The sequence below is a fragment of the Arvicola amphibius genome, chromosome 12 (genome assembly GCF_903992535.2).
Source record: "Arvicola amphibius chromosome 12, mArvAmp1.2, whole genome shotgun sequence".
NCBI lineage: Eukaryota > Metazoa > Chordata > Mammalia > Rodentia > Cricetidae > Arvicola > Arvicola amphibius.
The window spans coordinates 155387811-155411039 of record NC_052058.2 but is presented as its reverse complement, the minus strand read 5'-3'; the positions used below and the strand labels follow the sequence as shown (position 1 = coordinate 155411039).

The 23229-nt window shown below is 41.7% G+C and overlaps 1 pseudogene; it reads right to left on the bottom strand.

The window, feature by feature from the left end:
- Positions 1-3839: 3839 nt before the first annotated feature.
- LOC119802505 lies at positions 3840-21396 on the bottom strand (annotated as a pseudogene).
- Positions 21397-23229: the final 1833 nt, after the last annotated feature.

Here is a 23229-nt window from a genome sequence, read left to right as displayed (position 1 = left end):
GTCAGAAAGGTATGAATGAATCATATATTCTACTTGGAAGAAATAAATATAAAAATGCTTCTATAACTTTAACACCACATCTTTAAGATATGAGCAATAGCATTTTTATTCATTCATACATAATAAAGATGTTAAGCAGACTGACTGGGAGATGTTAGTCAAAAGCCAAAAATTATTGTTTTTTTGACTTGTAGTTCTTTTTTTGACTTATGGTTCTTGAAAACATTTTTGTACAACATCACATATTAACAATTCATAGAAAAACTGGTTGGAAAATAAAATGAAATTTTACATCTTATAATCCTACTCCTATTTATCTTGCCTGGTAAAAACAGTGAATACTTTTTTAGTAAGTTAAAATGCACAGAAAAGTAATATAAATGATACATAATGATTTTTACCCCAAAAAAATATAAAGGTTTTTTTCAACTTTTCCCCCATATAATACATTCCTACATTTAGAAAACGAAGACCAGAGAATGAAGCCCCTCACAAAGTACAAAGCAAGGCCCTGCTCCAAAATAAAAAGTAAAAGAGATAGGACTGTGGTAGGCTTCTTTTCATTCCTCAAGCAACAACAAATTCGGAGCATATTTCAGAGCAAATAAACTTCTATTGCCAGTCACTACAAGTCTAGAAATATAACAAAGAAAACTATTAAAATATTTACAAAATATGTGCATGTCATTGTGAAGCTGGTGAAGGGTGTTCCTGAGTGAAAAACATGGCAATGATAGAAACAAAATGAAGCCTATCAATTATTAGGGTCTTGAATTTTAGAAGCCTAATGGAATGCTCAAATTTTATCCTATGTGTTAATCTTTCAAATATAGAAGAGATGAAAGCAAAATAAGACTTTTTTGGAATAACAGCGTCTTCAAGTGCAAATGTTTACTTATATACTAACTCAGTTTTTCTCACAGAAATTTGGCTCTTTAAACATGAACTATAAGAAATATACTTTAGAATATTCTGATTCATAAATTTACCCTATTATTAAGATTATATGATAAATATATACACAACAAAATCCGGTAACATTTTTCTTAATTTTGTACGCTATAGTCTCAATGTATTCTATGAAAGTAATGGTCCTCACTATACGGAACACAGGATTTACTCACATGCAAAGGCTTCATATATTTATCAACCATTTTATTCTAATATCAACATAATTTATTCTTAACAACTTGTGATGTAATTAAAAAATAAAAAATTTTATCAAGAAAAGTTCTCACAAACAGGTTCTAGAATCTTATGTATGGATCTATAGTTTCTAGGCCAGAGATATAGGAAAGCTTTATTAAATTTAATCTCTTCAAGTGTATTTTATGGTTATGTGATATAATTGGAAATTGTTAACATACAGGTGGGAATTAATGAAAAGACTATAGGGAAAGCCTTACATTTCTCCTGGAAATTACATAGGCTTTCTTACCATTTCTGACATACAACATTTCATATGGTGGATTCAAAAATTACTACACAAGAAGATTATTTTTCATTTTAGAATAATCAAATTTCTGCCACATAGGAAGATATAAGAAGATGTAATTTAGTAAAAATAGAGCATATGTAGAATAAATTATGGCACCTTTAGGGCTGCATTTTATTAGCATATCTATCAATAGCAATAAAATATTGTATTCATATAAAATTAAAATATATTACCAATAAATAGTTTCAAATGATCCAGCAACAAATCATATCAGTAGACAAAAATGAAATCAACAGTTTTTCTTAGGACTCACACAAGGGGTTAGTCCATAATTTATATTATTCTCGCTGTCCCCTTAGGGATGCAGAATAACAAGAACTCTAGAGATAATAACCACATTACTAAAACTTAGTAATAGGGACGCAGAGATAATCAACTTGATGAAAGTTTTATTATAATTCTACATTACATGAATGCCATTTTTGTTCCTGGTAATGGTTCATGGAACTGTCCCACCTGGAAAGACCTTGGCCAATGCTAATTGTGTGGTGTAAGACATATGTTGTCATTTTCAAGAGTTTCTTCTGCAGGTAACAATGACTTTTCCTGTTATAAAAGGTTGGACTTGCCTCATTGGGTATGGCAAGACAGAATGCTTTGCAGTAATCACATGGCCAAACCAACGTAAGAAATACATTGGTGATAGTAAGTGACTTTTTGTCACCATAAACATCCCTCGATGCACATATCATCCCATTTTTTTGCATTTGAACTGTTTTTATTTAAAAAAATAAAAAACAACCAACCCAACCCCAAACTAGGTATAAAACTTTTGTTCCAAATAGATAGTATACAAATGGTTTCTTCTTGTGTGCATTTTAAAGACTTAAGAAAGTTCTAATATCATAAATAATTTCTTCCTCAGATTGATTTTTGTAGTCCAACATCTAAAAAAAAAAAAAGCCCGAGTAAGTGGGAAAGTGTATAAATTTGTCATTTACGAAAAAAATGGTTTTTCTCTTTGTTTCTTATGCAAAAGCAAACAAAACCATTACAGAATATAATTTCTTATACAGTGTGGTAAAACCTCTGAAACATGCACTTCATAAGCCTCTGACCACGTGCAAGAACGGCTGTTTGTTAAAATAGACTTTACTTTTGCTAGGTTAACATGTGAAGGTCTCAATTTTAATATTAAGCTCAATAGTTTTGAAGGCATTATGTTTAGAATGAAAATAATTTTTTTCTTTTTTTTTTTGGTTTTTCGAGACAGGTTTTCTCTGCAGCTTTTTTAGAGCCTGTCCTGGAACTAGCTCTTGTAGACCAGGCTGGCCTCAAACTCACAGAGATCCGCCTGCCTCTGCCTCCCGAGTGCTGGGATTAAAGGCGTGCGCCACCACCGCCCGGCTAGAATGAAAATAATTTATAACAATATTCAACATTGTTACCCACAGCTAATGGCAACTATGGTCTGATGAAATGAGACATTCTAGCAAATGAAAAGCAAAACACGAATTTTGCAATTGGGGATTATTTGTATGTATTTGAAGGTTTTAAGACACAGGAAAATACTAATTTAGTGTTGGTATCTTCCATGTCCAGCCTCAACTCCAAGATGTAGTTTAATAACCAATGCTATCTTCTATATATTTTCAGTGAATTATTTTACATCTGTAACAAAGATTCCACTATTTTCAAAGACATCTGTGGATACCGTGGGCTTGTCTGTTAGGAATGACAAAGCTGGCACTGATAGGTTGGATTTGCAGGTTTAGCAAGCTTTTCAAAATTTCAGCTTTTGTCGGGCGGTGGTGGCGCACGCCTTTAGTCCCAGCACTCGGGAGGCAGAGGCAGGCGGATCTCTGTGAGTTCGAGGCCAGCCTGGTCTACAAGAGCTAGTTCCAGCACAGGTTCTAAAAAAGCTGCAGAGAAACCCTGTCTCGAAAAACAAACAAACAAACAAAAAAAAAAAACCCTCCCTCTCTTATGGGGGCTGGAGAGATGGCTCAGTGGTTAAGAGCATTGCCTGCTCTTCCAAAGGTCCTGAGTTCAATTCCCAGCAACCACATGGTGGCTCACAACCATCTGTAATGAGGTCTGGCGCCCTCTTCTGGCCCTCAGGCACACATGCAGTCAGAATATTGTATACATAATAAATAAATAAATAAATAAATAAATAAATAAATAAATAAATAAATAAATAAAAATTTCAGCTTTTGTTGGTGATGGAGAGTCACAGTTGGGATAACGAAGCAATTCAATGATATTTACACTCTGATATGATTTCAGGATTAAGTTCTTTTATGTGCAATTGAATCTACTCTGACATTTTCCTTGAGTATTTTATTTTCTCTGTAGTGAAGCAGCCGCTTCCATCTTCCATTTTATGTAGTTTGCTTTTTTAGGATTTTGACAATTCCAGTTGTGCTAATGTTAAATTTTCTAGTAGGTCATCATCTGATACCACGAAGCTGCCCAAGCGAAACAGCTCTTGGCAGGTGTCATTCAGAACGTTTTCAGGGGTGTCCTCCCTGGCAAAGATAACACTGACCATTCTAACTACAGGTATTCCCTGTGTTCGAAACCCTGGCTCTACACTTACTGGCTTTGTGAAATAGGTGCACTGGGCACTGTCAGAGGAAGAAATATACTTTGAGATCTCTGGGTGAATGTATGGCTGTACATCATCAGTTTTGTCCATGGAGATAGAGTTTACTGACCCAGGCTGAACATTAATACCAGCCTCTATTTCCCAATCACTGTCAGAGCTATTTTTCTTGCTGTTTTAGAGCTAGTCTGTTTTAATGATATATTCACTATTCCACTCACAGTGGTGATAGAAACCGATGTGTCTGCCAAAGACTTATTTTCAACAATTTTTCTAGTACTACATAAGGGTACACTGGGCTCTAAGGTGAAAGGTTTTATGTCCAGATTTCTGTTCTCCATACAAATTGCCTGCAATGACTTTCCTGATTGTATGAGTTTTTCAAGAGGCTTAAAGTTACCTCCGTATTTGGGGGATTAGGTAGGCCTGTTTAATTCTGTATCATGGCATTGTACCTTTCCTGAGAAAGATAAACTCTCATTCTGCTGACTTTGGACACAGAACTCAGTTATCTCACCAGTTACTCTGCCTTCTATGTCTGCACTGGTTAGAACCTGTGGCATTTCAGCAGAGAAAGGCACTTGTACTTCAGTTAACTAATCTTGTCCCATTGAAGTCCTAGGACCAACAAAAGAATTTTCTTCTCCTATTACAGTTAAACCTCCTGACTTAACCTGGGATAACTCACTGCTTTTCTCAGACTGTGTACCATGACGTTTTAAACATGGAAAGGGTTGTGTTTCTTCCGTTTGTGCTATGGGATCAGGACTAGAAGCTGGTGACACTTCTTCTATTAGAGGCCAATAGGGAAAGCCTGAGGGAATGTCAATTTCCTCTGCCACCTTAGGGGCACAATTTTCTTTAGAAAGTATTGATGTGTCTGTCTTTAAATCATTGCTTTGTGTCTCTTTCAATGGTTCTCTGGGTTCCACAGGATACACTGACATATTGCTAGCTGAATTTACTTTTTTTGTTTTTTAATGAAGCTCACCTGTGCTTTCAGTTCAACCACTTCTTCAGTTCTACTCTGTCGTCCTGAATTTGACACTGGGGTCCTCTGCAATTGTTCAACGTCACCAGCTGCCATTTCCTCCCGGGAGCTTGTGGGTGGCAATCCCATTAGAGATAGGTCAGCATCAGAATCTTCGCCTGACAAGCCCATGCGAACCTCCTCCCTATTCATAGATAGATCGATCGGCTTGTTTGGGAAATACTGAATTAAGTATTTGCGAAGTCTTTTCTTGGTTTGGACTACTCCTGTCATTATCCCTTACTTCTGAGGGGCCATCTGATATATTCCTTATTGCTGGGATACAGTTAAGGGCTGGCTTGTTTCCCAGCGTAGCAGAGGCTGATGATGACACCACCTCGTGATGGTTCTAGAACCTCATTTACATACATGCTGAAGTCATTCTGGGTCTCTAGAGAGGCATCTAGTGGGCATCTTGTTTTCTTACTGGCTAATGAATAAACTAGAACTTTCCACTAGCTACAGTGCCTCTGTTATCAATCCGTCAGCTGATGTCGGAAGAGGAATCTCGTTCAGTAATGGACACAGGCTGTTTCCATTACTAGGGGGCAGGCCAGGCTCACCTGTTTATTTGGGGCTGTAGTAGTCAACGTGCTGGCCTTTCTCTTTGGCTAAACTCTCAGCCGCTAGGGTCTGAAAAGTAACTCTTAAACTGAGTCAGAGACTCTGAAAGGCACGTTTCATATGGGGGTGCCAAGTCAAATCCATAGGGCAGTTTCCCAGCGAATGCAGTGTCTTTCACTCCATCAATGACGGGCTTTTGTCCACCTTATAAAGGTCTTGCAAACTGCTTTACTAAGATGTTTGGAGGGATTCCTTTTACAGGAAGTGATTTCTTTGTTCCTAGAAGTGCACAGCTAAGGGCAGGTATAATATGTATGTATTGGTGTGTATCTCACTTTCAGAGAGGTGCCATCTTGAACTTTTAAGTCCTTTGCTCCTGTTGATTGAGGTAAATAGAATAAATGTAAACCACGTAGACCCATTTGCTCATCTCCAAAATCTGGTTCTGGTGTTAATGCTGAAGATGTAAGTAAAATGAAAAATTCCCTGTCTTCTAAGCTTTTGATGATTGCCAATTGCTTATTTTTAATGTGCTCCATTAGCTTATCGATGTTTTCCCCTTGTTTGTTTGACAGTTCCACTTCATATAAATAAAGCATAAACCCTGGCAACAGACTTACTGCTACAAATAATCCTGTCTTCTAATGGCAGCTCTTCTGGTAGGCTTTCTTTCAGAGAAGACACTTTCATTACATACTAAAAAATCTAGTTCCCATGAAAGTTGTACTGTAATTACTGTGCTGTAAGTAGAACAAAGAGGTATATCACACAGCAAACAACCCTGAATAATTAATTGACATTTACATGTAGAGATGAGAGCATTTTTTTGTTCAAGTATACTTTATAAGTGGGTGTTGCCATCTTTTAGGTTCCCAGTATTGGAAAGCTGACTTAGTTCAAAGGCATGAAAATGACTTCTTTCATAAGAAAATGTGTAGGTATCTACATAGCAGACATTGCCAGAAGATGACCCAGGGCAGTTACCTGTATCATTCTCAGACACAAACTTAATCTTCCAGTTCAGAGGTTGAGTCCATTATCATTAGAATGGGGAGCATAATGGCATGCAGGCAGATCTGGTGTTGGAGTTGAGAGTCTTACATCTTGGTTCAGAGGCAACAGAACACCAATTGACCTCATCCCGTTTTTATTAACAATATTTCCATTGTAGAACAAAAATGTTTCCTTTTACTCATTTGCACACAATATAACTTGTAAAATCTATGTGCCATCACATGAGAAACATTCAACAGCAGAGGACTTATGTAAACAAAGATACAAGCTCATTTGAATATGTAACTTATTAACAGGACTCCTGATGGCAAATTGATATTGTCTAAATATATAATACATAAACAAAAAAGCATGAGAGAGAGAGAGAGAGGGAGGGAGGGAGGGAGAGAGAGAGAGAAGTCTGCAGTTTTTGCAACCAGGTTCATTATATTCATACAAATAAATGCTATAAGGTTTCCATTTTGCTATGAAATTTCAAATAAAAAAGAATAAATACAAGCACAAACATTAAGATAATGATGGATACTGTTTTTCTTTGTTGTGTGTTTTTGACATCTTTGTCAAAAAATCAGGTTGCTGTAGAAGCGTGGGCTTACATCTTAATTCTCAACTCTTTTTTATCATACATATATATACATATATGTGTATGTATAACTTTATTACATTTGTACTAAATAGACAAAATGTTTTAAATATAGACATGAGGCATTTGGTGATTCTGATGGCCTCTTCTAGGAATCATTTGAACCTTTACATTATTAAAACGTAGTAGTTAATAGAAAAAATTGGGCGTACATCTTCTATCCAAGTACTCAAAAGTCAGACACATCAAATTACTGTCATCCAAGAAGACTGGAATACAAATAAGATTCTCTCAAGGTAATTTGTAAATCTATGAAAAGCAAAACCAATAATAACAACAAACCACATTTTCAAGACACTATAGCTTTAAAAGTACAGACTAATATTTAAATAAACAATAAACCATTTATTTGATGGGCATCCCATTCTATAGATTGTACATGTAAACCAACTGTCACCAAATAAAAACTTAATAGAAGGGGAACATGAAGCACAGAAGGAACAGAATAAAATTACCAAATACCAAATAAAATTAGGTAGAGGGATTGGCCACACTACACACTTCAAGGGCTATGCAAAAAAATTCAAAATACAAATCACAATACAGTGATCTCCAACATCAGACATAAGCAAAAATTAAATTATTTACTTGTCTCAAGGCTATGATGAGAAAAAAATGAAGTAAGAATTTTTTTTGCAATTGAAGACAACCTTAGTAACTAATGACTTTAACAAATTGTTTCCAAATGTGGATAGTTTCTCTTGTATGAATTCTTTCCTGTTTCTTGAAATAAAGGTGATATAAAAAGGCATTCAAATACTATTTTTGGCTGGGTGGTGGTTATGAACACCTTTAATCCCAGCAATTTGGAGGCAGAGGCAAAAGGATCTCTGTGAGTTTAAGGATAATATGGTCTACAAAGTTAGTACCAGGACAGTCGGGATTCCATAAAGAAAGCAAGTCTTGAAAAAAGCAAAAAAAATATGCTACTTATGGGGCTAGAGAGATGATTCTTCAGTTAAATAAAGTTCATTCCCAGCACCCTAGTTCAATGACTGACAACCCACTGTAATTCCTGGTAAGATGATCCTATGTCTCTGGCCTTCCTAGACACCTGCATGCACATGTCCATGTACAAGCCTAAAAGCATAAAAACTGACATGGTTAGAGATAAAATAAATCTTTTTTCATTGATTGTTTTCATTTATTTCACATCCCAAGTTTAGTTGCTCTCCTCCTGTTCCCTCTCCCCACTTTTCCTTCATCCTCCCATCCACTCCTCCTCTGTCTTCATTCATAAAGCGGCAAGCCTTCCATGAGTATCAACAAAGAATAGCACATCTAACTGGGGAAGGACCAAACTCCTCTTGCCCCTGCATCAAGCCTGGCCAAGGCAAAGCAGCATGGGAAATAGGTTCCCAAAAGGTAGTTCGAGCACCAGGGACAGGTCCTGATCCCACTGTTAGGAGCCCCACAAACAACCCAAGCTACATACCTTCACACACATGCAGATGCCATAGGTCTATTGCTTGCTGACTCCCTAGCAATTGGTCCAGATTCTGTGAGCTGCCACAAGCTCAGGTCAGCTGTCTCTGTGGATTCTCCCATCATGACCTTGACCCTCCTGGTTTGTACAATACCTCTCCCTCTCTTCAGCGTGACTCCCAGAGCTCAGTCCAGTGCTTAGTTGCGGATCTCTACATCTGCTTGCCTCGGTTACCAGATAAAGCTCTCTGATGACAATTATGGTAGTCACCAATCTGATTACAGGAGATGACCAGTTCAAGCACCCCCTCTACTGTTGCTAGGACAAATATCTAAAGAAACATAATGCCCACTAACTTTTTCTCCTGCAAGAGTCAATTTCTGTAACACGGATGTTATAGCATGTAAAAGCTTATCTACAGAACTTTTCTTCGTCATAAATTTGACTATGTAACTGGTGACAGGTATGTGGGCTAAAGGCCTTTTACACATTGGTTACAATCACAGAGTGTCTCTCCAGTTTTTCATTCCCATCCTTAAAGATGACATGTAAGGGTGTTGCCACTCTGCTAAAAAAAAAAAAAAATTCTATGGTGGTTTGAAATGTACTCCATGCTTTCAGACATTTGAACACTTGGTTTGCAATTAGTGATGTTGCTTAGAATATTCACTAATGCCAACTTTCTGGAAGAAATATATCACTAGGGTGGGATTGAGAGTTTAAAGTCTCCTACCACTTGCAATTCCCACTCTATTCTTCATGATTTCTGCTGAAGAGGTGAGTTCTCAGCTTTCTGCCTCAATTGCAATAACTGACACTTTCTTCTATGCTTCCCCATCATGATGAACTCTTATCCCTCTGGAACCATAAACCAAAATAAACTATTTGAAGATTTGGCTAACATACCATGTTTTGCCACTGCAACAGAAAAAGAACTAATATACATCCATATAGCTTTACTGTCTTGTGACTTTATTTCAAGTACTTTAAAATAACTTTGATATCAACATAAGTTCTTAAAATAGTGATCTTCTCTATAGTGATGAGTTTGTAGGTGCAATAAAAGTAAAGACAGACATGAAAAGGCTTAAGCAGATTATTTATATTTGTCAGATTTTTTTCCTCCTGAATGAATAATCTTTCATTGAATCAATGAATGAGTCACTTCCGTATGAGTTCTTTTATGTCTTCTACAATTAGTGTGAAAGCTAAAGGCTTTCCCAGAACATTTACACACATTTCCTATAGGTTTTGCTTCTATGTGAATTCTTTCCTGGATTTTAAAGCAAGATTTACATCTAAAAACTTTATCACATTCTTTACATAAATAAGGTTTCTCTACAGTATGAGTTCTTTCATGGCTTTGAAAAATTATGCTTTGCTACATTGATTACACTGATGAATCTTTTCCCTGTGTGACAACTTTCATGTAGTTGATGGTAATGTTGACATAAAAAGTTTTTCATATTGACATAATGATTAAGCTTATAGGCTTTCCTCCTAAATTATTTATTTCATGTCTTTTTATACTGAATTGAGTCCATTGATTTTAAGAGATATTAATGACAAGTAATTATTTATTCCTGTTATTTTTGTTGGTAGTGTTTGTGTGTTTCTCTTCTTTGGGGTTTTCTGGGGTGAGGTGTGAGGTTATCTGTTGCTTGTGTTTTTGTAAGTGCAGCTAACTTTCTTGGCTTAGATTGTTCCTTCTAGTACTTTCTGTAAAGCTGGGTTTGTGGACAGGTATTGCTTAATACTGGTTTTGTCATGGAATATCTTGTTTTCTCCATCTATGGTGATTGAAGGTTTTTCTGGATATAATATTCTGGGCTAATATCCATGGTCTCTTGGTATCTGTCTAGAACCTTCTGGCTTTCAGAGTTCCCATTAAGAAACCAGGTGTAATTCTGACAGGTCTGCATTTGTATGTTACTTGGTCTTTTCCTTTGTAGCTCTTAATATTTTTCCTTTATACTGTATATTTGATGTCTTGATTATTATGTGTCAAGGGGGCCTTTTTTTGGTCCAGTCTATGTGGTGTTCTGTAAGCTTCTTGTACTTTAAGAGTCATGTCCTTCTTTAGGTTGGAAAAGAATTTTTCTATGCTTTTGTTGAATATATTTTCTGGGCCTTTAAGCTGACTTCTCTCTTTCTTCTATCCCTATTATTCTTAGGTTTGGTCCTTTCATGGTGTCCCAGATTTCCTGCATATTTTGTGTTAAAAGTTTGTTAGATTTAACATTTTCTTTGACCAGCATATCTATTTTCTCTATCGTAACTTCAACACCTGAGATTCTCTCTTCTGTCACTTGTATTCTGTTGGTTAAGCTTGCATCTGTATAGTTCCTGATCACTCACCCAGTTTTTACCTTGACTTCAGTTCAAAAATGGTGATCCTGCCTCCAGGAAACTTCAGAATGAGACTGTGTCTGAGAGCTGTCTCCTCCCATCTTATATATCCTCTCTAGTTCTGGGAGTAAGAGCTTGCACCACTACCACCTGGTTTCTATGGCAAGCTAGTGTGTCTACTGGGATTAAAGGTGTGTGTTATTGCCGCCTTGTCTGTAAAGCTGGCAAGTGTGGCTGTTTTACTTTTCTGATCCTCAGGCAAGTTTTATTTATTAAAATACAAGTACAGTGCCACTACAGCCGGGAACCAGTGACACAGAGAAAGCTCTCCTTTAAAGTTTTGTACTGACATTTTGTATTAAGGGATAAGGATTTCTGCCTGGAAATCCTTGGCCATTTGCCACTGACATTACTGGCAGTCATGAGGTTTACATTGAGACTCTGTTGACTAATATTTGAACACCTGCTATGCAAACCTTAGGTATAAAAAGTAAACTGGATTATACACACTGAATTTTGGAGTGGCCTATGTATAGAAGTGGCCTGTGTGTTGATGTATTAAAAGAAGTGCTTGCCTGGTATTCAGGAGGCCCTGGGTTTGATACCCAGCACTAAATATTCTCCTCTCTCTCTCTCTCTCTCTCTCTCTCTCTCTCTCTCTCTCTCTCTCTCTCTCTCTCACACACACACACACACACACACACACACACAAAGAGAAAGCATTTACCTTAAACATATTAAGAGGTAGACCTTGATCTGAAGATGTAATAGGGAAATGTGCTTTACTGGCATCTTTGAAACCTCTAAACCAACTCAGTGTGAAAAGTGAGGTTGTTGTGTTTTTGTGCATCTCTAGGAATGAGTGTGGCAGCCATGTTCCTTCGGTTTTCCACATAGTCTGGCTGGTGATGACTATTGGTAACTTTGCTGACATCAGTCTTGACTACCAAGTCAAGGGAAAATCCGCTGCTGGTTTAATTGGGCCTCAAAGTAAGGACTAAATACTTGGTCACTTCTAGGCATATTATAAAATCAAATTGTGGACTTTTTTTAATATTGGAAGAAGTGTTGGGCAGTGGTGGCACACGCCTTTAATTCCAGCACTCAGGAGGCAGAGGCAAGTGGATCTCTGTGAGTTCGAAGCCAGCCTGGTCTACAAAGCGAGTTCCAGGACAGGCTCCAAAGCTACAGAGAAACCCTTCTGGAAAAACAAAATGAAAAAAGTGGAAGATATTAATTTCATTTCTACAAAACTGACTTTAAAAATGTATTCAGTATATTACCTCTCTCTCTCTAAATTTATATGTATGTCCATGTGTGCCACATGTGTATGGGTAGCTGAGGAAGCCAGAAGAGGGCATTGGATCCCATGCAGCTAGAGTTACAGGGAGCTATGAACCACCTGACATGGGTTCTAGGAACAAAACTTATGTCCTCTGAAAGTGAAGAAAGTTCTCTTAACTACTGAGCTCATCTCTCTGGCCACTGCAATTTTTGTTTTAAAGACTGGTACCATACACACCAGAGCTCATTTCTTTGTACTGTCACGATTTAAAGACTGTGCATGTCCCTTAACATTGGGGTTTCGTGGGAGACACACATCATCAGCCATTCTGCTATGTGACTATCGGACAGTGCTTACATAATCTATAGAGTCACCATGTCACAGGGTAGCTTCAGCAAGGCATGTGCGGCCTGCTCTTGACTGACATGATTGTACATAGCTCCTAGCTCTCCATCTCTCCTCTCAGAGTGTTGGCTGCTTCCTCTGTGAACTGAGTTGAATAAGGGCAGTCGCCCATGCGTTTTGAGCATGACGAAAGAGGCAGAGGAGAGAGAGTCAGAGTCATGTGACTTAGGGCGATTGTACCACAAGTGAAAGGCCCTCACCACAGGAAAATACCAAGGTGCTGGCCAGTCTATTGCTCACACCGTTGCCCCGGTAGAAGGTGAGGGACTGGTTCATTCCAGAAAGCCTGCAGACCCATGCCTCTGAAATCTTCTGAGCTGGCTCTGGCTGTATTGCCTTCAGTCGTACCGGGAAAGTTGACCTGGCTCCATAGGGAACCTCCTTCTCTCCTGAGTTCAAGGTCACAGCAGTGTCTCAGTGACTGGGTCTCACCCATTATAAAAACTTCTGCAAGGGTTTTGTATATGTATTTGCCTGTGTGCTTTCCTCTTCAGGATAGAACTGTAAGAGATGCAAGCGGTGCTTAGCATCCCAAGGTGACTGGGTTCCAGGAGGCAAGGAACCTGGTGTGGGATACTGCAACTCCCAAATGGAACACAGGGAAGAGAAGACCGGGGGCTGAAAAAGACATCCTATGACCTTGGATGTTAGTCCTGGCTTGGCAGCTGGCTTAGATCCCTTTTCCCTCCAGAATCATCCACAGTATTCATGAAGAATCACACCCGCCCCTCCTAGAGGACACAGCATCAAATATACTCATGAAAATGGAGATAGCTTTTTAACTAAGACTCTGGCACTCTGTGAGCTGTGACAGCATGTTCTAAGCATTCCAGGGGCTTGCTGGTTCTTAGGACACTCTTCTTTCTTCTGAGATTAAAGTTTGAAAGTCATAGGTGCCTTGGGCAGGAGAAGTCCAGAAACATGGAGCTGGTGGCCCCTCGTAAGCCCAGTGCAGTAACCTGGGAACACTGGCATAGGGCAGCTCCCAGTATGACTTCTTTGATGCTTACTTTAGATTTCTGGAAGGGTTTTGCCGCCTTCTAAGTCAAGCACAGACTCGTTAATGATCTAGAAAAATACAAACGGTGAGAGAGAAAAGAAGAATGGGTCAAAATGTTGGCAATTGATGAAGGAGGTGAGGAGCGCGGGCGCTGACATGCTCGTCTATTTTGAGTGTGCTGCAATTTTTCCATCATAAAGGTCTTTTTAAAACTCCCCCAAAGACACAGAATCTTCTCTGAATTCAAATGCCTTTGGGGTCTTTATTCTCCATTGCCATTGGTAAGCCTCCATCTGTCTGGTAATGTGTTACTTCCAAGGGAAACCCCCTTCCTGTGTGATCCTTGATATTCCTGCTCTGTCCTGGGAACGTCACCACCTGCGCTATTCTGAAACCTCGGGTTTTAGAAGCTCCTTTCCACCTCACATTCTCTGACTCCCTCAGCTGTCCTATATAGACTAACAAACATCATTCAGGACACAGAAAATCCCAATGCTTGCCTTGCTGGGGACTAAAGAGGCTCCCATAGATTCCCCATCTGTGGAATCTTGCAGGAGTCACCATTGCCCTTTAATGCAGAGGAGTTGATGGTCAAAGGCTAATATCTCCACCTCCACGCATGCACCCCTCTTTCTTGCTGTATCCCCGTCCCTCCTTCTCCTCCTTAATTTTCAGACAGGGTCTAGTGTAACCCAAGCTGTCCTTAAACTGAATATATAGCTGAAACTGACCTCAAACAAACTTCTGATCCTCCTGTCTCTACCTCCTCTGCGGCGAGATTCCAGACATGCACTACCATACGGGTTTACATGGTGCTGGCTATCAGACCCAGGGCTTCCGGCATGCCAGGCAAGCGCTCTATGGTCTAGTCTACATCCCTAGGCCCAGACTCTCCCATTCCATCTTGTGAATTACGCTGTCACACCTGGTATCTCAGGCAGACATGGAGGGGCTCCAATTGTGCAAAGGACTCTTCGTGTACCGAGCGTAGTTCCTTGGGCACTGCCCACACCGAAGAGACGCTGAGCAGATCTGCTGGTAAAGCAGCTGTCTCTTGACTTCTGACTACGGCTCCTAAGTGACCTCTTGTTCCTGCTGGTCTGACTTCCCTGCCTCGACGAACTGTGCTCTGTGAGCACATTAGACCTTTCCTTCCTTAAACTCCTTTTTAACAAGCATTTTGGCACAACACTGAGAAAAATAACCGGACAGTGTCACTACAAGTCTTACCAGGTTTTACATTCACTCCTTCCTTTCTTTTTTGTTTTGTTTGTTTTGTTTCAGGCAGTGATGGGAAAGGGGTTACAGCCCTGGCTTTCCTGGAACCCTTTGTAAACCAGGCTGGCCTTGAACTCAGAGACCTACCTGCCTCTACCTTCCAAGTGCTGGAACTATAAAGCCGTACAATGCCACACCAGTGATTTGTTTTGTGTTTCCTTTTTTTTGTGTGATGAATATTTTTATTTCATTTTATTAAATAGCATTCACTTTTTTGAGGGAAGCCATGAACAAATACCTATTCACTCCAAACTGGGCACCAACAACAGGTCAAAGAAATGACTCCATTCAAGCCTTCATAACTGCGGTTTCTTACTGGGTGAGAGATTATCTATAGGAACACAAACATCCACCTATGACTTAATGGGTTTGTGCATCTTCAGGGAGAGGCTGGGCCTTTTAAGCCCTCCTTGTCCTCCACAAAGGAAGTTAGTGAGTGGAGTGTTTGGTGTCTCTTGGGGCCACTGCTGTCCCAAATCTGGCAGTGACTTTATAAAACCAAGCTGGAAGCAATGGTCTAACTCTGCACAACCATATGCTTACTTAGATGAGAAAATGCTGAGAACAATGAATGTAAACGCTAAGATTACAGAAACAATCTAAAAGATGAGGTTCTGGTGCAAGGAATCACAGCTGCTCCGACATCAAGACTGCCACGCTCAGAGAAAAGCATTTCGCAGCAGACTTGGCTTTTGGTCATGCTTTCAAACAAAAATACCCCCCTTAGACTTTGATAGCTCCGCTTTTCTTTGGCACAAAAAGAGGACAAAAAAGTGACTTTAGGGGGAGGGACGGAAGATGTCAATAAACTGCAGTTCCCTATCATCTCAAACTACATACATGGAGATGAATGGGGGCGGGGGTGGCGCTAGGGCCAAGCTAACCGCGCTCCACGAGTGCCATCTCGTGTTCTCGAGTGGAACTGCATTAGAGGAAGGGCGCTTTTGTAGCTCAGGGTGCGTGGAACATTTCAGTATGAATTCCTGAATACCAGGTTAGGAAGTGCGGCAGTCCCCAATACCGAATGATTAGCTGAGAACAAGAAAACCCCTGCAGGTCAGAGGGCTGTGTCTGCCACAAATATCCTCCGCGTTAAAAAAAGAACTCTCTTGCTGGGGTTTGGGGGAGAAGGCACAGCCCTTGAATTACTCCGTTTAGTGAGGTAAACAGGACAATCTATGAAAATCCTATCCAGCTCGTGCCAGCCTAGCTGACAGCCAGGAACACCAGGCGAACTGGAGAGCCTCCAGAATGAGATTACAGGGAACTGACGCTTCAGCATGTGTAGGAGTTCAGAAGGCCGGAAGCGGGCGCAGATAAATGACCCACAAGGATGAGGGAGGAAAGCAAACGGAAGCTGGGGAAAACCGCCCTGTTTCAACTGGAGCAGAGTGTAATCAACAAGCGCCGGAAGAGGGAAGGGAGGGAAAAGGGACATGGGCAGTCACGGAGCGCCCTTCAGTGGCACTCAGTTGAACTTCAGCCTGTGGACCGCAGGGCTTGAGGCAAGTCTAACCTCGGTCTGTTCACCTGCGGCATATTTCCAAACTCGTTTTTTTTTTTTTTTTTTTTTGGTTTGGTTGTTTTTTTGTTTTTTAATAAACTACCTCCTTTACTACTGGAAATGAAAAGATGGAAAGAAGAGGAAGAAGGAGGAAAAGGAGAGGGAGGCAGATAGGGAGAGAGGATGGAAGCAAGGAGGCATGAAAAGAGGGATGAAAAAGGAATGGGAAATGAAGGAGGAAAGAAGCAGCGGCGTGAGAATGGGAAAACTCGGGGGTAACTAGGGGAAAGACAGTGGCTCAGGAAAGAAACCCGAGAAAGGCATGCCAGATGCCAAGTCTACGCGGAGGATCCTGCTGAGGTTGAGATGTGTTCAGTGAACTGGGGCAGGAGCATGGGAGTGATTTTAGCTGGACATAGGGAGTCATGAAAGTATTTATGGCCCTGAAGTCCTGGAAGACATTGAATTCAGTCCCTGGGGGAGGGGGGGGGGCGGGGTAGAAGATGGGTGGCTAAATGACATTGGACAGTCTCGACCAATTTTGTCTTCAAGCTTCATGGAATTATGGACACCATAATACCCCATAATACCATGAAGAAGGGACCTAGGAGGTTGGACTAAAAGCCAGGTGCAGATGTAACCCACGCTTGTAGGCCTACTAAGACTTCCTGAAGAGACCCCCGCTGGACTCTAGAGGGCCCCACATAACCACCATGCCTCGTCTTTCCTGAATGCACCTGCCAGTGGATGAGCCAGGGTGAGAAGAGCTCAGCGGGTCGTTTTCTTTTCCGTGTCTGACTCCACATCCGTGCAGCTCGCTGCCTTCCCTTGGTGGGACGAAACTCTCTGGGTGTGAAAGACCTGGATAAATCCAGGTCTCCCCAAAGAAAGCCCTGGATGAATCCAGGTTCCCACCCCACCCCACCCCCAGCAGGAAGAAAATAGCCAAAAATCTAAGCAGGAAGAGAAGAATCAGAAATCTAGGATTAGCCAGTTCAGTGACTGTTTCAGGAACTAGCTGAAGATAAAGTTAGATTGTAATCGAGAATAATCTTGAAAAACAGGGAGTTTCCCCCTTGTGATTATCATTGGGATTTTGGAATACCGTGTTTCAGGAACTAGCTGATTATGACCCTGAGAGTGATCTTGAGAGGCAGGGAGTTGCCCCCCTTGTGATCGTCACTGGTATTTTCGGAATTTTCTGTGACACCCTCCCTACCCCCCTCGGATCACTAGGCTGTGGTTTCTTCCCTTAAAAACCCCTTCCCTCGGTCACTCGGGGTTGAACTCTTCCCCTGCATGGGTTTTGAGTCTCAGCCCCAGTGCACTGGTTCCCGTCTCATCTCATCATTAAACCTCGTGTGATTGCAGCAAGGACGGTCTCTCGTGAGTTACTGGAGGGTCGTGTTATCCCGAGATTTCAGTGAGAGTCTCCCCACACTGGTGGTCTTTCAGGTGCCTGAGTAAGGAAAGCTCAGTGTTAGAGCAGACACATGAAACATCTCTAGGAAGCAGTCAAGTAATCAGGCGGTAATCATCAAAAGAATTCTGTCACTGTGTGGGATTTTCAGACTGTGTTTTGGTTTGGGCACATGATCAGCTGAATGGCATTTATATAACAAAACTTCCATTCCTGTTTCCTTTATACTGTTTGAAAAACGTTTTCCTCGCTGCTTATCATAAAAAATAAGAGTTGATGCTGAACCCTAGCAAGAGAACTTCCCCGTTCTCTATCACACACACACACACACACACACACATATATATATATATATATATATATATATATATATATATATATCACATATATATCACACATAGGTTGATAGAATATTGTTAACTTTTAATGTTCCACCTATCTCACACGGAGATGTATTTCCAATAAATATGCACTTTATAGTAAGATTTATAACAAGTATATTTACAGTATTTTGTATGCTAAGCATAACTGCAATGAGTCCAAAAAAAAAAGTGCTACTCATTGGGAGTGTGTTTGTGTGCCCACAAGTACAAGCGTATGAACACCGCAGTGAACACACAGAGCTGGGAGTGTAAACGGGGGAAGTCAGTTCTCTCCTCCCACCTTGAGGTGAGTTCCGAGAGTAGAATTCAGATCATTGGGCTTCAAGGCTTTTTAATGCCCCAACCGCCAAAGACAAACAAACAAACAATGAACACTTAGTGAGTTTCTTTTCCATAGGAAATGCAGATGCCAGGTGTTTCAAGGATTTACTTGTGAGCCCACACCCTCAGGGTGTCAGACCACACCTGCAGGTGACTCAGAGCTGGGGAAAAGGACAGGCGAAGCAGTGCTGGAGTTCTGAGAAGCCAGCTGCCTGTTTGACCCTGAGCGAAGCAGCGTGACCCCGGAAGTGAAGTAGTTATCTGACTGCCGAAGGCCTTTCCAACTTCCCTGCCCCACCCAAACAGCCTCAGGACAGAGATGGGACACAGTAGAGCGAATCAGTCCCAGGCTTAGGACAGGAGCTGTGGAGTTCTGTCCCCCAACAGTGACCACCCCCTCTCCTTATGTCTCCACATCATTGAGAGCAGGCTCCTTACCCCAAAGAGACCTCCCTCTTCTTCCTGGTTCTTTACTGGCTTGACTGTTGAGAGTGCCCTGGGGTTTCTGGCTTTTCCAGTTCCTCTTCCTGCCCCATCTCTCTTCTCCTTAGCCTTTTTACTTCTCTTTGCTCCCATTCATTCTCCACAGGTAATAGCAGACAGGCCCGTAGTTTCTCGGGGACCCCCAAATATACAATGCCAGGCCCAATCTGGAGCCAGGACTACCCATGCGGTCTCTATGGCAGCCAACCTACCCTCTGCTAGGATGTTTTCTGGGCTGAGTTTCACCCACAACATTGGGCTAACTGGGCAATTTTGTCATTTTCAGGACTGGTGAGCTCGGAAGATGTGGAGTTGGGCATTGTCCAGCCGCAGCTACTCTCAAGTGCACTTTTTGTCTGCTTGTGTTTTTGGTCTCTAGAAACATCGCCTATAGCCCAGCCTAGCCTTGAACTGGCTACGTGGTTGAGAATGTCCTTGAACTCCTGATCTTCCTGCTTCCCGTGGGCTGGCTTAACTGTAATGGTCTGTCCCCCCACCGCTCCCATCCACTTCCCCACACACACACTCACCACCCAACCCTACCACCAGTCCACTGAGGCAGGCAGATCTTCCTTCTGTTGACAGTCTGAGCTCCTTCCTTTCCCTCTCTCCCTTCTCCCCACTTCTCCCCTCCCCCCCCCCCCTCTCTCTGCTCTTCTTTCTCTCCTTCCCCTTTCCCTTTCCCCTCCATAACCCACTAAATAAATATCTAACCTATCTGCATGGCGTGCCTATCCATCTTGGTCTCTCACCCACCATGCAGCTCCCTGCCTGGGACTTGCTGCTCCTCGTGGCCCGTGGCCTGCTGCCACCACTCAGGAAACTGCACCCACCATGAGGCTCCCTGCCTAGGACCATTCAGGGCCACTGGGGTGGGGGCTGCCTGGGGCCAGCTGCCTTCATGGCCAAACATGTTTGCCATGGTCTCATGACCCCACTGCCTGCTGCAGCCACTCAGAGACCTGCAGCATTTTATTTAAACCATAACAATAGCCAGTGCAAGAGCGGTTTTGATCATTTAAATGGTTTTATTCCTTTGTAAATTCGTTATAAATTACTGTTTCGTCCATCTGGTTTTGCAGTTGTCGAGTGTGCACTTTGCTGTGTTACCACTGCCACTGGTAGACAAAGATCTGTGTCCTAGAAATGATGCATCTTCTTATGGGCTTTTATGAGACGGGGTCTCCTGTAGCCCAGGCTGGTCTCAAACTTGCTGCGTAGCTGAGAATGACCTCCTATCACCTCCACTTCCTGAGTTCTAGAATTACAGGAATGTACCACCTATTTTAAGAGGTCCTGGGAATCAGACCTAGGGCTCCAAAAAGGATGGAGGTTTCCTACCAACTGAGTTATAGTCTCAGTCAGCATGGTTTTGTTTGGTTGGGTTCCCCCCCCCCATATTTTACAAGCTTTTTGTCCTGTAATATTGTAAGGATGTGAGCCTTTTTTTTCTGGGGAAGGGGGGAGCACGGCTAAACAATAATGTGTACCAGGCAGTCCCCCAAACCAGGCTTCTACAGTATGTGCAGTGTTTCTGTTTGACCCAAACCAAAGGCACTGAAAGAACAACACCTCTAACCTCGGACTTGTCTGCCATCCATCCAGCTGCCTGGTGTCCTCTGTGCTTGGGAGGGCTCCCTAAGCCCTGCAGACTGCCTGACTCCAGGCCTACTTTTAGCACCATTACCAAGGCTAGGTCATGGCTGGCAAAGGACCCAGCAATTATGGTTATTAGTGAGATGAGGTGATCTTACAGGTAAGGCAGGTTCCAGCTGCTTCAAAATATAGACACGTCAGACTGTTTACAGAGATTTCCTCTAGGCCCGGGATGAGTGTCAAACAAGATGACAAATGCCTCTGGCAAGCCAGGTGGCTTTTCTTCATCCCTCCTCCCACTCCACACCCTTGCTTCCTAACCCTTTAAAACTAAGTTCTTGGACTGCCTGGCAATCTTGGAAAATCTCCTCCTACTCAGTAAGCAGAGCTAATGAAAACAAAGTTAGAAAAACTAACACCGCTCAAACAGGCTGCCAGATGAGCTAATGCGGGAGCATGGAGCAGGAGGTTCCAGGAAGTTCTAGTACCATGACCATTTGTCTTTCAGAACATCCAGCCACAGTGCTCCCCCTCCCCTGAACTCCGTTCCTAGGATCATGGTTCTCTGACTCCAGTCTGCAGGCTTTTCTCCAAACTTCATATTACTGAATATAACTTCAGTAATATGGCTGCCTGACTCTTGGCCCATAGGTTACAGAGACCCTTTGTCTGGTTCTCTGCCCCAAAGAGAAGCCTGGATTTCTGGATAGAGCTAGTCTGACCTTCCCATTCCTGGGTGTTTCATTGGTGCAGTATTCCTGCTGTTTCTTAGAGGCTCTCCTTGGCAGAAGGTGATGTCCAGAGCTTATCTCTGCTTTCAGTATTCATTATGAAGGTAAAACAGAAATTGGGAACCAGTGAGTTAACCCAGTGGATAAAGTTGTTATGTGACTGAACACAGGTAAAAAAGGCCCGATGACTTCAGTTCAATCCCTGGAACCCAGATGATGAAAAGGGAGAATCATCTGCATGCATGCTCGCTCCCTCCCTCCCTCCCTCCATCCCTCCCTCTCTTCCTCTCTTTCAACAAAATTGGGCCATTTACACTGTAGGTAACATCACCATGCCGCTGTATGCTGAGATATCATATTCTATCATATTTTATGTCTGACCACATTCTTTGCCAGTACATTCCATCTCTGCTCTGGAAGTCAGGATATCGGTGTGACATGAGTAGATTAATCAGAAACATTGAGAGAGCCCTGTTATCGCATGTATGAGGATGTATGGAGTCTGTCCCTGCCACTCCGCTCATCCCAGAGGGCCACCACTCATCTGGAGCGCCCCATGGATACACACTTGGAAACAACAGCTCGGCTTTCACAGCCAGGTGTCCACTGAGCCTGCCTAATTGCAGACTCTCGGTGCTTCTGACCTGCTCCACTTAGTTGGAGTTATTGCTCTCTACTCAATCATGTCCCAAGAAAACCAGAAGTGGTTGTTCCTGTAGCACAAAAGCCAGGCCTTCCTAATTTGATGCACTAATGCATTTTGCATAACACTGAGCAAAAAAAAAAAAAGACTCCCAAGTGCTCAAAATGAAACTCAATAGAGTATAATCCCCATGTAATGAAAAGAATGTAATTTAAAACTATTAATTTTTTAATTGACAATATTTGAAAGTTAAAAATCTCCCAGCTAAGATAAATTCTCTTAAAACATATGGGTTACAATGGCCTTGGGGGTCTTGTTCACACATCACCAAAGGTAAGTTCCATTAAAAGCTCAACCACATTATATCAACTCTTTGACTCACTAATACTTCCCATAGCTCATTTCTCTAATTTAGAGCCCTTGAGGCTTGGGCCCAGCTAAAGTAATTTTTAACCTTCGATCTTTGAAGAGAACCTTTTAATGAGACGCAATAAGTTCCTTCTAGTTTGTTATCATCAACAGTGTGTCTGACAGCTTCCTTTCTTAACACACTGAAGGATGAATGAGTTGAGAAGGTACACGCTTTTCACATAGCTTCAAAGTTAACAGAGTCTAGGGCGTAGATCACTCTCTGCCTAGTCTGCATGAGGTCCTGAGCCATGATACCCTCATAAAAAGATAAAAAGAAAGTTTTGTTTCCTCCTATCATCTTCTGAAATGTGTGTTAACCCTCATGTTTCTTCATAAAGTGAGGCTAGGGACTTAGCTCATTTTTTAGAGTGCTTACCTAGCAAGTCCTGAGTCAGATTTCCAACTTCATTCTTTGCTGCCTGTCGCCTTGGAGACCAACCTGGGCTACGTGAGACTCGGTCTCAAAAATAAAAACTCTATAAAGAGTAGCCAGCAGCTTAGCTTATCAACATGGAAGTACAAAATCTATCTGGCATCTTCTTGCTCCTCCCAGCTCTCAGTCTCAGACAGTGAGTAATGGGTTGAAAGGCCCCAGGTAGGTTTCCCAGAACTGGAAAACAAAACAAAGGTCAAGGGGTCAAAAGGTCATTAAAGAGTTGGACGTGGACCAGGAGGCAGGAGACCCAGAGGTGCTATG